The following is a 16,939-nucleotide window of genomic DNA, read 5'->3' as shown; positions in this document are numbered from 1 at the left end:
TTATATAAAAGGTTCAGAAATAAAGATTTTAGATTTTTGTGGGCCATGACTGCTATCTCTTGTAGTAGTAGTCATTGATAGTATTTGAACAAATGGGTGTTCAATATTCCAATAAATCGCTATCAATGGACACTGAAATTTGAATACTGCATCATTTCGCCTGCAATGAAATACTCTTTGTCTGATGTTCCAATGAGGCAAAACCCACTGAGTTTGAGACATACACACAAAAAGACAGGGACTATATTTTCTGTCTCCTGGGAAACTTTCTCCCTCTTCGTCAAGGCAGTCTTTGCATTATGATATTCCATTGTGGACACTCATCAAACAAGTATTGAGCACCTATGATGGTCAGGGAGCAAGTGTGTATCAGGTGCTGTGATAGGCTCTGAAAAAGAAGTGATCTCTGGCCATGAGCCTGGGCAGAGTTGGGTGGATACTGGCATTTTAAAAGCTGGAAGTAAAGCAGAAAGAATCTGGATTCTTTTTACTTAAAATATGGTTGTCAGATCAGCAGCTGCAGGGTGACAGGTGTTTCTAGGGCCTGGGCTAGACCTTGGATGGCATGAACCACCTGGAGTTGAATTAGTTCTTAACCTGGGGTCTATCTAACACTCCCCACCCCCTTCCTCTGTGGTTTGGGATAAGTCCTTATTTCTCCCTGGGTCATTTTCCTTCTGAAAAAATGCCCAAATCAGCCATTTTCAATCTTAACTGCCCATTGTTACTGCCTAGAGAGACTTTTTAAGTGGTTCTGATATCTGAGGGTCTACAGCCAGAAAATCTTTATCAAGTGATAAATTTCCCACATCATTGTAATTGGTTCCTGACTTCTGAAGATTGGGTATGCAGCTTTGACTTTATGATGGTGTGAAAGTGATATCTGTCTGTCTATCTATCTATCTATCTATCTATCTATCTATCTATGTGTGTGTATATATATATATATAAAATCTATCTCCAGGAAAAAACACACCTTCAATTTTGACCTTTTTCCAAATCATATGGTATTCTACTCTCTTGTCAAAGGAAGTGAAAAATGTTTGGAGTGGCCTATGTAGCTAAGCTAGCATGTTTGATAGATGGTGTGTGTGTGTGTGTGTGTGTGTGTGTGTGTGTGTGTGTGTGTGTGTGATATACCTGAATTTACAAGAGTTCATCTATCTCCACCATCATTACCCTCTGTATCCTGCAGGCAGTGTTGTGAGCCAGGGAGCCACATCCCTGTTCACAAACCTAAGGGCACATCAGCCCCTGGATGTGTGAGCCTTGGAGATTCAGAATTGCGGGTGCAGCTATAACTTTGGATTTACTCAGTGAGTCAAGCGTCTGCCTCCAAGAGATGATGATGACTGCAAACAATGCTATAGTTAAACAAGGAGTGAAGAGAATATAATTGCTCCGTCAAGGTTCTCTACCAGTTTCAATGTGTGATTTGGAAGTCAGCATTTCCCAGTGTGTGGTAAGCCTGAGAATTAGTGTGTTCAGTAGGCTTCATACATGATGCAAGAAGAACAGCTTGGGAAACCCTAGAACCTGGCCTCAGAGGTCCTTCAGCTCTCAATTGGAGGTCCCCGGGGGCAATGATTCAGTTCCTCCTCCCCTTGCTGATGGTAAGCTCAGGAGGCGTCACCATTTGTAAGCTCAACTTCAGTGTCCCCCAAGAGAACAGCCAGCTGGCAGCAGTGCAGAAAGCAGTAAACACATTGACTTTTCTCTAGTGGCAATGCCACATCCATGACATTCAAGAAGACTGGGTCTCTGCATCTAGGCAGCAGAGCCACTGTGGCTTTGCATCAAGCCCAAGGGCAAGCCCGATTCCTGCTGTTCGCTGTCTATGTTGACCCAAAGGTAGGTACTAGCTAGAGGCAGCTATTGCCTGGACCCCAGTTCCAATCCTGGAACAGGAAAAAATGTCTTTAGAGACTGTCTCTTGGGATTAGCTCTTCGGGAGACTGGATGGCCCCCTTGATGCCGGAAGAATCCAGAGCTAGAATGAAGAGCAGAGATTAGTAGATTTGAGACAGGCTCCCAGGCTGAGCTCTGACTATGACCTGACTCTCAGGGATCATGCTGGCACCTCCTCTTCTCCGTGTAGCATGTGGCAGCTTAGTGGCCGTGGAATTCATTGTGCACAATGGAGTTTAGTTGCTTATTGCTAATGGATGACTTCAAATGTGGAGAAAGATTTTTTCAGTAGGTCAAGCATGAACCTCTAAGAGACCACTGTGAGTGAATACAATTACACCATTAAACAAGAAAATTTAAACACACACCTTCCAAGTTCTCTATCAGCTTAACTGTGTGGTTTGGAAGGTTGTGGGGATTTGGTTGAGTGAATCACGTTCTTTCCCCCTCCTCTGTCTGGCAACCATTTCAATGGGTGTGGAAAAAACAAGGGACAGGGCCATGAGTTTGGTAGCCTCGTGCAGTTCCTGAAGTTGGATTTCTTGGTATTTAGTGTGTTGTCCTTGTGGGGAGGAGTCAGGAATACTCTGCTGACAGGGTCCAGAGCCTCACAGCTTGGAGGACCTTCAGAGGACATCTGGCCAACTTCTTTGTGACACTGAGGCGTGGATCAGGAAGGCTCAGTCAGGGGCCCATTGCAGGGCTTGAAACCAGGCTTCTCCACTGTCCTTTCTATGAAGTGGAAATACTAACACTGGCCCACTGAGATGTGCCAGGGACGGAGAGGATGTATATTTAGTCCCTGGGAAGGTTGAGAAGGATTGGCTGTGAACTTCTCTACGTTCATTCCTATACCATTTTACCAGCTGTGCCTACCACTAGCCGAGGTTCCTGGGGCCCTGTCCCCCACTGGCTTCGGCACAGGCACAGGCAGACACAGCCCCTGACATTTTCTTTGAGATAGTGACAGCTGGTGAGACTTTTGACTAAAGGTATAAAGAGCAAGCAGCAAAAAACAGTTACTGTGTTAAAAGTGGTTTAAAAATGTGCGGCACCATCTGTTTGGCCACTGAGGTTTTGTGGAGCATGCGTGGGGATGGGGGAGGCCTCATCTCCCACTTCTGGGTCTCACCTCAGCCAGGGCCAACAAGGAGAAACTTTTCCAAGTCTGCAAGTTCTGTCTTCTTCTTATCCCAGTCTCTCTTTCTGCTCTCCATGCTCCTCATTTTGTTTTCTGAAAAGATATTTTTCTCAACTTCCTCATCTGCTAATGAAGTACCAAACCAGAAAAGCACAGTGGATTGGTTCAAAGGTGGGCTTTTATTTTCCGGTATTGGTTATGTAAGCAGGTATGCTGTAACAGAAAGAGGATTTAGGAGGCCTGTGTTTTAGCTAAGGACAGAGCTCTGAGGTAGAGCGTTTGTGGTATGCACAAGGTCCTGGGTTCAAATCCTAGCACTGGAAAAAAGAAAGGTGGTCAGACTTTCCTGTGTATTTTCTTTCACATCTTAAAGCACCCCCACATCATTCTGCTGACATTTCTTACTCAATTAATCTCTCATGTTTTTCAGTTTTGTTTTCTTTGTTAAAAGATTATAACAGCGTATATTCTAATTAATTATTTCCGTGTCTCACAAAGACTATTAACATCATGTGCTGGTCTGATGCGCACTTCTCTCAATGATTTTGTGGTTAATTACAGGAGTGTTTTGGTTCTTGTGTGTTTTTGATGTAGGTCACTGCACTGATTGCAAATATTCACGGTTCTGGCTCTTTCTGTTCAGTGCCGAGTTTCTTTCCTTCTTTTGCCAGTCAGTGGGCAAGCTTTGAGTACAACATTAAAAGGTAGCAGTTCTGCCAGCTGCGTGAGTTGATCCTGACTCTGGCTATGATGTGTCTGGGGCAAACAAGCGTCACGTTTGTTGTCTGTTTTAATAAAAAGGTATTAAATTTTTTAACAGATTTCAGCTGTTAAAATCATTCCTGGAGATGATTTCAGTCTATTAGGTCACATGAACTTTTTTTCTTAATTTATGAACTAGCCTAACAGTTCTGCCACTAATAAACTGCTGGTTTTGATTTTCTGGTGTTTTATGTAGGAGTTTTATATGTTTATTCCTAAACAAAACAGTCCCTTCCATTCCATTTCCACTGTGTTTTTCTTGTCTGGTTTTGGTTCTGGACTGTGCTTGCCTTATAAAATGAACCAAACAACCTCCATCTCCCAGGTGGAGCGCAGTGCATGGAATGATAGCTTCCTTGGATGTTTGGTAGGAAGTGACCATTGACTTTTTCCCATTTGTACACTTTTGCACAGGTTGGGGTGGGTAGATCTTTATTTTTTTCCATCTCTTTGATTAGTTGTTCTTTCACGGTGGTCTTCTTTTCTAGTCTTCTTGATTTACTGTTTCCCAGAAAGATTTCAATTTGCTTACTTTTGAAATGATTTTGTGTAAATTAGTGTGCCCTTATGCTTCAATTTAAAAAATACTTTGAACCCCCAGAGTTCCCTAGGGCTATTTTCATTGCTGCTGGTTGCCAGTATAAACAATGGTACTATCCCATTGCTGAAGACACCATGTGCTTTATGCAGAGACTCTTAACTAGACAAAGTACTAGACTAAGTGACTGTTGAATACTCTGTCCTAAGTGGGGCATCTGTGGCAAATCCTTCGAGGACTAGGGACCGCCACAAAAGAAAGACTGTTAGAGCCAGAGGATGGGAAAAAGAATTGTGAAACATTGTCTGCTGAATATGATGTGGTCATTGCAACCATCAACACACACACACACACACACACACACACACACACACACACACACACAGATGCACACATACACACATACACACGTACACTTACCAGTATGGTGACATAAAAGTGGGAGGGGACTTATTGGGAAGGAGGAGGAGGAGGAAGTCAGCAGCTGTAGGAAGGAGGTGAGGTTATGGTCATTATGATCACTATTCATGGTCTACGTTTATGAAACTCTCAAGTTCTAAAATTGGTAGTAGGGATAGCTTAGCAAATGAGGGGATGGAAAAATGATTGTGCAAATAAAGTGTTTGCCTGGCAAGTATGACAATTGGAATTTAGGTTGCTAGAATCCATGGAAAAGTCAGTGAGTTTGATGGTCTGCCTGTGTTCCTAACGTGTTGAAGACAGATACATGGAATCCCCAGGCCATAGTGGTTCTCAACCTTCCTGATGCTGCGATCCTTTAACATGGTTCCTCATGTTGTGGTGACCCCCAACCATAAAATTATTTTCATTGCTACTGCATAACTGTAATCTTGTTCCTGTTATGAATTATTATATAAATATCTGATATAAAAATCATAATTTAAATATACACCCCTTGTGAAAGGATTGTTTGACCCCCAAAGGGGTGTGACCCACAGGCTGAGAACCGCTGCCCTAGGACAATCTGGCTAGTCAGACTGGCAGAGACACAAGCTCCAAGACCAAAGCCAAGCATATGGGGTGGCAAATGATTGAGGAAGACACTCACATCAACCTTGGGTCTCCACATGTATACTCACATGTACATGTGAACATGCATATACCACATACACACATATATACAATCCTAAGCTACACATTGAAGTGTAGCAAGTTGTACACTATATGAATTCTAAATAAAAACGAATCTTTCAAAAGTTAAAAAATTGTCCATTATGCCTCTTTACTTCATCTAAATGTTGTTTACTTTATTATCCTCCAACCTACTTCTACTTAGTCTTTCATAAGCTATACTGAATTTATTGATATTTTCAAAGAACCTGTTTTTAGTTGTATTGATCTGTTAATTTTTGTTTTATAGCTAGATAATTTCTGCATATTTACTATTCTTTCCCTCCAATTTCACTAGGATTGCTTATTTTCCTCTAACTTCTTGAATTAAAAAGAATTTGCTTTCATTGTTTTCAATTCTCTTTTCCCCCAAAGAAATTTAAGGCCAAGTTTTCTTGGCTTAGTATACTTTGTGTTTTTTGGCACATGACCTCTCCTTGTCATTCATTTCTAGATAGGAGCATTATTTTTTTCTTTGTTAACTAAGAATTGCTTTAAAAGATATTAAACAGTGTAAGGATTATAGGTTGGCTAGTTATGTGTTGTATTTTCTGCTTTCCACCAAAGGAGGCAATGTATCTGTCTGCTTCCTTATGGGATTTGTTTACATTTCTTTTGTCACTTTTATATGAGGAAAACTTTTTTCTCCTGCAGCACTAGGGATAGAACCCAGGGTCTTGCACATGCCAGGCAGGTGCACTGCCACTGAGCTACATCCCAGGCTCTTGGTCGCAGTTACAAGGAATGATCTCTATACTCTTCAGATCTCCTCTTTTTGTACATACGCTATTTGATGTGGTAATTCTGAGACCCGGAGAATAAAACACATAGCCATGAAAGCCACGATGGGAAATCATCCCTTTCTGCTTGTTCATGCTTGAGTTTTTACTTTATACATTAAAGCATGTTTTCAGGTGCATAGAAGCTGAGACGTCTTCATGGGTATTACATGTCCTTTGCGTGTGTGTTTTGGGTCCTGAACTCAAGGCTTTCTTCATGCTGGCCAAGTGCTTTGCCACTGAGCCACTAAAGACTTATTTCATCTTGTTAAAACAGCTTTCCCCTTGTTTCCTTTCCTCATTCTTTACCTTAACCTGTGTTGCTACTTCTCAGAGTATGCTGCTTTTACTAGAATTGTCGTAGCCTAACATTGTCTGCTCTTTGTTTCAGTGCCCTTGTGGCATTTGGTTTACACATGTCTACTATGCCACAGGTAGCTGTCTTTTATGTTAAATCCTAACTTGAGAATCTCTGTCATTCAGTAGGGATTTCTACTCACTCACACCTGCTGAGATTATTGATAGAGCACATGTTATCTACAATATGTTCTGTTCTTGTACTGAATTCAACCCATTGTGGAAGGTTGGGGCAGCACTCTGAGCTGTTGACAATTACGCTGACTCATGTCCCTCATCTCTCCAGTGAAAACATTAAGATCTCTTATTTATCTTACTTCCTGCTTCTCATTCTTCCCCATATGAGCACTTACATGCTCGGCTACCTTAGGCCTTTATTTAGAAAATATTAATGTTTTTATGTTATAATTTTATACTTTAATTAAGATCTAATTATAGCATTTCTCCCCTTCCATTTCCTCCCTCCAGCCCCTCCTGTGTATTTCAGTCCATCAATTTTCTTGGTTTCTCTGGATGTATTTGAATTATTTTCAATTCACAGTTTCTTCTTCCAGCCTCTTTCTCATTTTATACAGTTTCACTATGGCTCAGAATTCTCTGTCATATGCTTGCAAACAGGAAGAGAAGCACCTGCTGGCAGGTTGTTCAGTATACCGCTTCAGTCTACAGACAAGGACTAGGAAGATGTTTAGTGGGACAATGGAGTGGCCCCGAACCGCTTCACCAGGTATTGGGGTGGGTGTTATGTGGCATCATCACATCAAGTGCTGACTGATACATCAGTCTTCCAGCCCAGACTAGGATACTAAGTCTTCGCGCAGTGCTTTGTCCAAAGGCATGGTTGCTTTGTCCAAAGGCATGGTCTAGTAGTGAAGTCAGGTTTGTTTCTGGTGAGTGAGGTCAGTTATTTGCAGGGCCTTAGATGGGGACTATAGCAGAAAGAAGCAGACAACCAACCCCCCACCCCAGCCCAAATACACCAAACAACCAACTGTGCTCACTTAACACTTTCTGATGACTGTGATTAGGAACAGCAAAGAATTTCCATCAAGAGACAACGGATGAAGGCTGGGTGGCATTGTGCCTGGGGGCCTCTCCATTTTTTTTTTTCTGTGAAGCTTCCTACCAAGACAGAGGCCAGCCATCCTGCCCCACTCCTGACTCAGGGATCTTCGGAATCTCCTCCGGGGCAATGGAGGAAATGAAACCTTCCAGGCGAACAGTGTGGAAACTGGAAGTCAAGTTTTCCCCCAAAGCCCTGATCTGTAGTTGGGAGAGTCCCAGGAGAAGCCCCGCTGTCTTCTTTCCCATTCAAAGAAAGGACAGATTTCAAGGAGCATTTCTGCAATTGTGTTTCTGTTGCTTAAGAGAATTCCAAGTGCTATTGAAAATTCCATTCATTATTTAAACAGTTTCAGCTCCACTGAGAACCTAAGTGCCCTGCATGAGGGGAGGCACTTTCACGTCCGTGTGGGCTGGGGAGGCCCGAGGGGCTGCATTCGAGGTGGAAGTCAGATTTGCTGTGTGAGCTAGCGTGTAGAGATGGGCCCAAAGCCTGTGGGTGGAGGGATCCATACAGACAGAGCTGGGAACGGTCACTGTCATCCAGAGTGTTTGCCTGACTTCCTTGGTCCTGAGGTATCATCTGACTCACTTACTAAAAATAGATCTCTAGGCCTTCCCTTGCAGATGTGGTTTCAGCAGATCTAAAGTGGGGTTCAAAGACCCACACTCTTAGGGAAGACCCAAGCTCATTTAGGTAACTAGGCCTGCATGGCAAACACTGCCCAATCGAGCTACCTTGTTTCAGGGGCGCAGGTGGTTCAGGCTCAAGGAGATGGTTTCACTTTAGATCACAAGGCCCCACTTATCTATAGGACAAAGTCACCAAGGCCAGAATGACATGCTTTGAGATGGCAAATTTGTAGCCACACTGGAACTGACATTGTCCCCTGTGTCTTTGCTGCTCCTTTGCTCCTGGAAGCTCCTATTTTCTTTGTAGGAAAAGCTGAAGACAGGGTCCCTGGAAGCAGACACAGCCAGGCTCAAAACACTTGGCCTTGGCTTTGGACTCAATTCAGAGCCATCAATATGAGCCTTAGATGGCATGATGCTTCTGCACCTAGTAGGAACATTTATTGCACAGTTTTATGTGACTCTGACCAACTAACTACTTGAGAGGACACCTGCTGAGGAGGAAGGATTTATTTTAGCCCATAGTTCTAGAAGGTTTAGCCTATGATTGTGTGGTCCTGAGGGCTCGTAGTGAGCATCACGACAGCAAGAGTATATGAGGGCCCACACCTTTAATCCCAGCACTTGGGAAGCAGAGGCAAGTGGATCTCTGTGAGTTCGAGGCCAGCCTGGTCTACAGAGCGAGTGCCAGGACAGGTTCCAAAGCTACAGAGAAACCCTGTCTCAAAAAACTAAAAAAAACAAAACCAAAAAAGATTATATGAGCAGGAGCCTGAACACCTCATGGTGAACAGGAAGCAGAGAGAGGGGAGGGACTAGAACAGGCATAACCTTAAAAGGCATCCCGTGACCTTCTACTGGGGGCAGGGGGAGGGCTGGGCTGAAGCCTCCCTAAATAGCACCACCATCTGGGGTCCAAGCATGTACCCTGTGAGCCTATGGGAGACATTTTATATTTAAGTCATTCCAGGGCTCAATAAATGAATAAGTAGTGCTTATGAGAAGTACCAGCCCCCATTCTAAGTGGAATTAGCTAGTAAATACTGGTGAAGGAAACAGGTTTAAATGTAAGCCAAGAAACACATTTTAAGTGTGACCGTGGGTGAGGTACTACCTTGGGACGGCCAGCAGGCAGCCTCAGGGGGGGCCGCCTGCACACAGAGAAGGAAGGCGTGGCCTCCAGGCCCAGGTTCTGGAGATTGAAGTCTGATTTCAGGTCGAACAGTTAGTGTTGAAATGCACAGGAGCCTGGAAGCTGCCTAGCATTGTTGCCCGTGCTAAAGAAAAATCCAGACTGAACTGGCTGCTTCGATTAGAAGTGATGTAACAAGCAGGCTTTGGCCTAGTTTTCTCTAAGCAGGCAAGTCCCCTGGCTCTGCCCACACCCAATTCTGAATTGTCAAGTGACAGCTACTGCCACCTAGTGGTGAGGACTGAACTGCACTGGCATAGGGAAAGGTTGCTTAAGACCTGAAGAGATATCTCTGTTCCATCAGGCAGGGCCATTTTACGAACATGCCCAGTTCCCAAAGGGAGGGACTTTGCTCAAACAGATATTGTTCCCTCTCAATGGAACTAGGACTGGGTCCTGTGCATGCTCTCTCTCTTTCTCTCTCTCTCTCTCTCTCTCTCTCTCTCTCTCTCTCTCTCTCTCACACACACACACACACACACACACCACATACACACATGCACACACAGGAACACACATGCACACACACACATGCACACATACACAGGAACACACATGCACACACATCTACAAATCAACTCAGAAGTGACACAGCGAGATTGTCTGGTTCCTTATCTCTCCTTGGACGAGGGGATGGAAGATGATTCATTCCAGGAGGTCTAGGGGTTTTCCCTGCATAGAAGTGGATCTCTTTTGGCCCAATGACACTTAATTTTTGCTTTGTACTGAGATAAGCGCAGGTTAGAGGTTGTAGCAGAACACTGACCCTCCAGCCACAAACACCTTGCAACACAGGAGAGGAAACTAACACGCAGGAGGAGGAAGGCCTGGGCTGAATCACTCGGTGGCTGACCATGGCTCTAGCCAGCCCTTTCCCAGTCTATCTTCCTCTGTTGCACACTCAGCTATAGTAGCTAATGCTACCATATTTCGGGCAGATCTAACTACTTGGCAAGAGTGAAACCTTGCAAGGTGTCCCCATGGAGTTTGCAAATGAAGAGAGAAGTCATGGATACTCATGTTTGAGCATCTACAGCAGACTTCAGTTTCTAATTTGATGAGGTCAAGTAATAAAAACTGCAGAGAATGACATTTGCTGTGCCCTTGGGCAAGCTTGTGACACCTGAGAGCAAAGGAGACACAATGTGGAGACCAAGGCACTTTGTGAGGGACTCCAGGTGTGGTGCTTCAGATCCTGCTGTCCTCATGTCCTCGAGCCAAAGCTTGGTGGTGGTCCTGGGAGTCGCCCTGGCATTTGGATCTTCTAGTTTCTGCATTCGTGAAACAATCATTGGGTTGTTGGGAAGAACCAGTGCAGGTAATTGGAGAGTAGGTGTAAAAATGATTTGTGTAAAGTACTCTGTTTATAAATGGCTTATTTGCTTTTTCACGATTGAGTTTAATTAATATTCAACAGATGCTCATAACTCACGAGTGTTCGATTCTGTGAGTCTGGCTGATGTTAATCAGTCTAAACCCAAGCCCAAGATAAAGCATTCTCAACTGGAGACAGCAGCCTGACCTCGTTTCTACCCAGCTCCATCTCCACTGTGAGCACCTCCTACCTAGATGCGTGCTTTTAGAAGACACTCTCAAACAGATGTCCTAGAGAGCATGTCATTTCACATTCTAGAAGCAAGGCATGACAGTTGCCAGTCTTTTCCATGACAGTCATTCTGGTGGGCATGGAATCAAATCCATAGCTAAAGTCTGCGTGAATGTCATGGACACATTTCACAGCTTATTAACTATATGAATAATCTTTCTCTGCAAAGCAGCTTTCATGCCAGTTTACCCATTTTAAAAAACTTGATATTTTCTTATTGGTTTGTCAGAGCTCTTTATATATTTGGTATGCTTGTCAGGTATACATTTTTATAACTTGTTCTCCTAATTTGAGATTTTCATCTTCATTTTCTTGATGATGTTTTCTTAAAAGTAGGAATTTAAAAATTAAGTCTAGTGACCTACCATTTTGATTCATATTTAATGTTCTTTTAATGTTCTTGAATTATCTTTGTTTATCCTAAGACTGTAGATGTATCCCTACCTCTGTGTTTTCTTTGACATGTTTCATGGTTTTCAGTTTCATGTTTAGGCTTGTGATCCTGCCTGCATTTATTTTTGTGGGTAGAGAAGAGAGAATCAAGACTCACTTAGTTCCAAGTGGATGAGAACCCTTTGTCAAAAACGTTTTCCCTTTCCCACTGAATTGGTTTAAAACTTGGGACTTAATTTTTAAGATAAAGTCTTCTTCAAGCAAGTTTATTAAAAAATGTTTGTGCAAAATAGAAACCAAAGTCCCACAGATCACATAGTATTGAGTACTTAGCTGCTGTACAGTCCCATAGGTTCTTATTGTATGGATTCATAATCAGATAAAAAAGTGTTTGATGTCCCCAAACCTCCATCACATTGTCTATATGTCTGTCCTTTGACTGACACACACCATCTAGATTACTGAAGATCAGGGAGTGTGAGTTACTAACTAAAGAACACTTAGCCTGGCTAAATTTTCTGTTGTATTTCTTTTTAAACTCATTTTATTTTTTTACATTAACTTTATTGTGATCTTTTAAAAGCTTTGCCTTCATTTTCATTTATATGTCTGTGTCTGTCACGTGTGTGTGTGCCCATGGAGGCCAGTGATGCCTGGGAACTGGACCTACAGGTGGTTGTGAGCACTTGATGTGGGTGCTGGGAACCGAACTCAGGTCCTCTGGAAGAGCTCCCATAGCTGAGCTGCCTCTCCAGCCCCATACTGTGTGGTTTTCTCCCTGATTTCTTTGGGCTAATTTGGTCTTTTCTAATTTCATGTAAACTCTCCAAAGACTGTTTCTTCTTCCTAACATACACGATTAGCATTATCACCTTTCTCCCGGTTTTAGAAGTATTCCACTAATTTGGGAATGCTATATATTGATTTAAATTCACTTCAAGTGTTTCCTAATTTCTTTTGAGAGTCTTTTTTGTTTGTTTGTTTGTTTTAAATTACCTAGAGGTGTACTGTTTGATATGTTATTGTTTGGAGATTTCCCTCTTATCTTTCTTACTGATATCCAATGAAACTCTATTACAGTTTTGAACGAATTTTGTGCAGTTGTATTCTGAATTGGTTTGTGTGTGTGCCAGGACTCATGGCTTTGGTTTCCATTGGCGTGTTCTCATTGTGCCCTTACTAAGAATGTGTGTTTCCTCATGTTGGGGAGGTTATTACTAATGAACTTCCGGGATGAATTCCCAGCTTGGGAAGGGTTTACTTGAGAGCAAATTGACACACTGATGAAAATGTTCTATTCAGTAAAGGAGAGAGGCAAACTCCTAATGAACTTCCTTTACGTACCTAGGTCCAGCCATTCCTGACATCAGTAGGCGTCGCTTACATTCAAAGCAAACCAAACTGGACCCAGCAGCAAAACAGTTTTCTCAGCGTTAGCCAGAGTAGTTGGTATTTCTCTCTCTTACTACAAAGGCTTCTCAATCCCCTTTACTGTGTCTGTATCTGTATGTTTTAACTTTCCTTTTGACCCCATTAGGTCCCCAGCCAGGATTCAAGGGACCAATTGTCCCCTAAAGCCACAGAGTAGCACCCTCTTCCCCCGAGAGGGCAAAGAGTTTATCTCAGGGTTCTCCAAACAGAAGTGGTTGTCCTCAGAGACTCTCAGTGTGAACACTGAGCAGGGAAACGGGCAAGGTTGATGTGAAGGCAGGCTGTGCTCCAGGGCAAATTTCAACGGTCAGGAACCCATCTTCCTTTGAAAGGTAAGGCAGTTTCCTAGGCTAGATGGAAAGGACAGCTGATCCCTTTGCTGGCCCCTGTGAAATCTGCATTGCTGGCAACTTGGAGATATGGTAGTTTATTCACTCTTGGAACTCGATATTTAAAAAGAGGGAAATGAATAGACATGGAGAAAAATGATAGACCTTTTAGGAATGGGAAAAGTAATATTGCTTCCTCACAGTATTTTGCTACATCTGTTAAATCAGGATCCCAAATTATGGGAAACGTGACATGTTTGGCATGTTTAGGTGAGGCATGTTCCCAGCACAGATATTAGGAGACTTGGGACCACGGAGATGGATGGAGAGGAAGGCCCTTGGGGAAGGACGCTGCTCAAGGTCACATGGAAGATTAACTGCAGGCAAGGTCTGAAGTGTGAAGGAGGCAGTGGCATCATCTGGAGGGTTTTGAGCACTTGTGTGCCCTACACAGTGTTGGGAAGACCTTGGAGGCCCAAATGGTCCCTACCTTCCAGGAGTTCCTAGCCCAGGGAGAGTGAGATGTGGAAGCACATGCTACTTAGGGCTGGTGTGGCTGGACCAGGGTTCTACTCCTGGCAGGACAAGTCGAAGAAGGCAGCCCTTAGCCCTGCTAGGAACAGGGCTTGGTAGGGAGGGGAGACTTCTCCAGAAGAACAAGGCATGAAGTTACATCTTGAAGGTCACACTGAGCTCTCCGTGTTAGTGAGGCATGCGAGTGGATTTTGAGGGAGGGAAGCATATGCTGTCCTTGCTTCTCTTGTGACATTTATCTCATACTTTGTGTCAACGCTGCATGCAGGTCTGCCTGGTCTCCCAAAAGCCTTTTGTGGCTGTATAGAACATCAATCTTCCTCATTTCCCTCATCTGTCAAGAAAGTTTAATCACAACACTCCTTCTTGATAATTATTCAATATATAGAGATGTATATGAAGTGTACAGAGTGATGTCCTATGCACAGTAAATACCCAATAAATGAACTACAATAATTAATATGTAACAAGTACTCAAACCCTTTTCTCTTCATCAAACTGTTCTTTAACTTCAAGTGACTTTGTCTAAAATAAGGTCCTTGCTCTGCCTGCTGGAAGCCTCTAGCAGCTTCATGCCCCACTCTCAGAGAGCATCTCTCTTGGTCCTTCTTCTACTGCTACAACTGAATACCACACACAGAGGAACTAATAAAGCATAAAGGTTATTTGGCTCATGGTTCTGGAGGCTGGGTGGTCCAAGGTGGAGAGAGCACATCCAGGGAGGAGCTTACGCTGGTGGGGGCAGAGTCCCCAGGTGGTATAGGGTTTCTCACAGAGACACAGCAAGTAGCTAACTTGAGAGTCTTATAAAGCCACTGACATCATCATCAAGGTTCCATCCTTATGATCTCATCTAATCCTAATTACATTCCAAATGCCCCATTTACATATCCACTAATGTAAACTTTAGGGATTAAGTTGCAATGTGAAATTTAGAGGGAACAAGTACCCAGAACGTAGAAGTGTCTACTTAGAGCACAGTCTATTAGATGTGAGTAAGCTGGTTTGTGTGAACACAGAGAATAATGGGGCTTGAAGGGGCACTGACTGCTAAAGCTCAGAAGCATCAAAGGTGAGTCAGTGCTGGCAGAAGATGTCAGGGGCAGCTAGGGACACAGTGTGTGATTGGACCCAATCATAAAGAGACACCAGGACGACCCTTCTTGCTGGCTTGCGGATGTTTTGCCTTTGAGCATCATTACCAGGAGGCTGTTCGAGGGGAGTTATCTGTTTGCATAGCTAACTTAGAGGGGTCTCAAATGCATGCTCCAGCAAGTACTCTGGACAACACATGGAGGAAAGGAAGAGTCTGGCTTGCAAAGCAGCAATGACAGCATCATGCAAAGCAAACAAAAACACTCGTCTTGCTTTTTCCAAGCATCTCAAGGATCCAGTTAGGTTTCTGAGGATGGTCTTGGGAAGAATAGAAGTGACAGAGACCTAGAGCAGGTGGTGGGGTAAAGTGCACAGTAGCAAAAGCTGTCTGCAGTCGGGAGGATACGGGACCTGGAACGGGGGCCCTGACTGTGAAGGACCTTCATGCAGAATTGGAATTCAGTCATCTCCACCAACCTCAGCTTTTGTGTGTCATCTCTGACTCAGTGTTTTTATATGTGGCTTCCTGTTTACTAAATTCTGTCCCTGCTATCTTTGTGGCAAAGTGGTTGTCAGGCAGCATGGCTGTCTCCCGTCCTTTAGAGTCCCAGGAGGAGTAGGTGGAGCGTCTGGGAAGGGCGGTGTTCTGGGAGAAGAGAGAAACCAGTCAATAACACAGGTTATCAGGACAGCTCAGAGGAAATGCAGAGAGGGTAACACTCAGGCATTTGTGCGGAGAGAATCCAAGGCTGCCATTTTTAAAATGGTGCAGAACTCGAGAGTTGAGACTAATGAGTGATGGAGAAGTGTTTCTCGGCAAGGCCTTGTGGGTTAGCTGGATGCTGGTGTGTGAAAAGAGAAGACATGGAAGCCCAAGAGAGATGTGCAATTACTTTTATGCATCAACTTTGGGCAACTGGGTGCTCAGATATTTGGTCAAGTGTCCTTCTGGATGTGTTTGCGGAGGTGTCTTTAGATGAGAGTTAGAATTAGTTAGTCCTCTCCCATATGGGTGGCCCTTATCCATTTAGCTGAAAGTCTAAAGAGAGAACAGCAGGGGATTCCTCTCCTAAATGTCTTGTGCTGGGATGAGCTCAAACATCATTTCTTGGTCTCGAGCCTGCCAGTGTCAGGAAGAGCTTCTGACAACTATGGCCTTCTCCAGCTTCCAGACTGACGCCGACTGTGTATATCTCCTGTGTCTCCAGTAGCAGATCCTGGACTTCTCAGCTTCCGTAGTACTTCAATGATGATTCTCTCTCTCTCTTTGTCTATCTCTCTCTCCATCTCTCTCTCTCTCACACACACTTAATGGATCTCTATTCTATTTCTCTGCAGAACCCCAACTAATCAGATGGTGGCCATCATGGCTGAATCGAGCACAGGACTTGGCAGTCTCTGCACATCCGTGTGAGTCCTCAGGCTCAGGCTGAGCACTGCATTTCTGCATCCAGCCTATGGATCAATACTGCACTGATAGTTAAATAACAAATATTTATTGTGTATTTAGTCTTGTCTGCAGTGGTGATGTATTTCACATGCTCATTTGTTTAATCAATAAACACTTACTGGCTATCTACTGAATGTCTGGAATGTACCACTGGACAAGATAAGAATCTGAATCCATATGCTCTTGAAGTTCAATGTAGAACAATAAACAATAGACATTGCATTCACGTTAAGCGCACGGCATGTTACAAGGTAATTTATTGTTATACAAATATTAAGTAAAGGGCATTAAATTAAGCATTGGGGTTGGGGTGCAACTTTAAACAGGTTACTCAGGGAGCCCTCACCGTGAAGTGAAGTGTGAGCAGGGAATTAAGAAGCATGTGAAGGAGGGAGAAGACCTGGGAGAGGAAATGTCGAGGAAGTGTCCCATGCAAAGGCCAGTGCGTTTGAGGAAGGGTGTGGTACAAGGCTTGTGTGACTGGATGGGAGCGAATAAGAAAAGAGAAGAAAGTGAGGCCAAGAGTAAAAGTGAGAGAGGTAAGAGCATGTCTAGCCTCGTAGACCATGGGAAGGGTGCCGTTTTAAGAAGATTATGT

General features: G+C 43.6%; 1 long non-coding RNA gene across 1 annotated transcript; it reads left to right on the top strand.

Annotated features, from left to right (window-relative positions):
• The first annotated feature begins 1,199 nt into the window (after positions 1–1,199).
• On the top strand, positions 1,200–16,470 carry LOC121135955. The gene is made up of 2 exons (XR_005873070.1): positions 1,200–1,851; positions 16,230–16,470. It is a non-coding gene; the product is annotated as an uncharacterized LOC121135955 (long non-coding RNA).
• The last annotated feature ends 469 nt before the right edge of the window (positions 16,471–16,939 follow it).

This window comes from Mesocricetus auratus, unplaced genomic scaffold (genome assembly GCF_017639785.1).
Source record: "Mesocricetus auratus isolate SY011 unplaced genomic scaffold, BCM_Maur_2.0 Super-Scaffold_100045, whole genome shotgun sequence".
Lineage (NCBI taxonomy): Eukaryota > Metazoa > Chordata > Mammalia > Rodentia > Cricetidae > Mesocricetus > Mesocricetus auratus.
The sequence above is the reverse complement of the archived record's forward strand: the minus strand, read 5'-3'. Positions and strand labels throughout refer to the sequence as shown.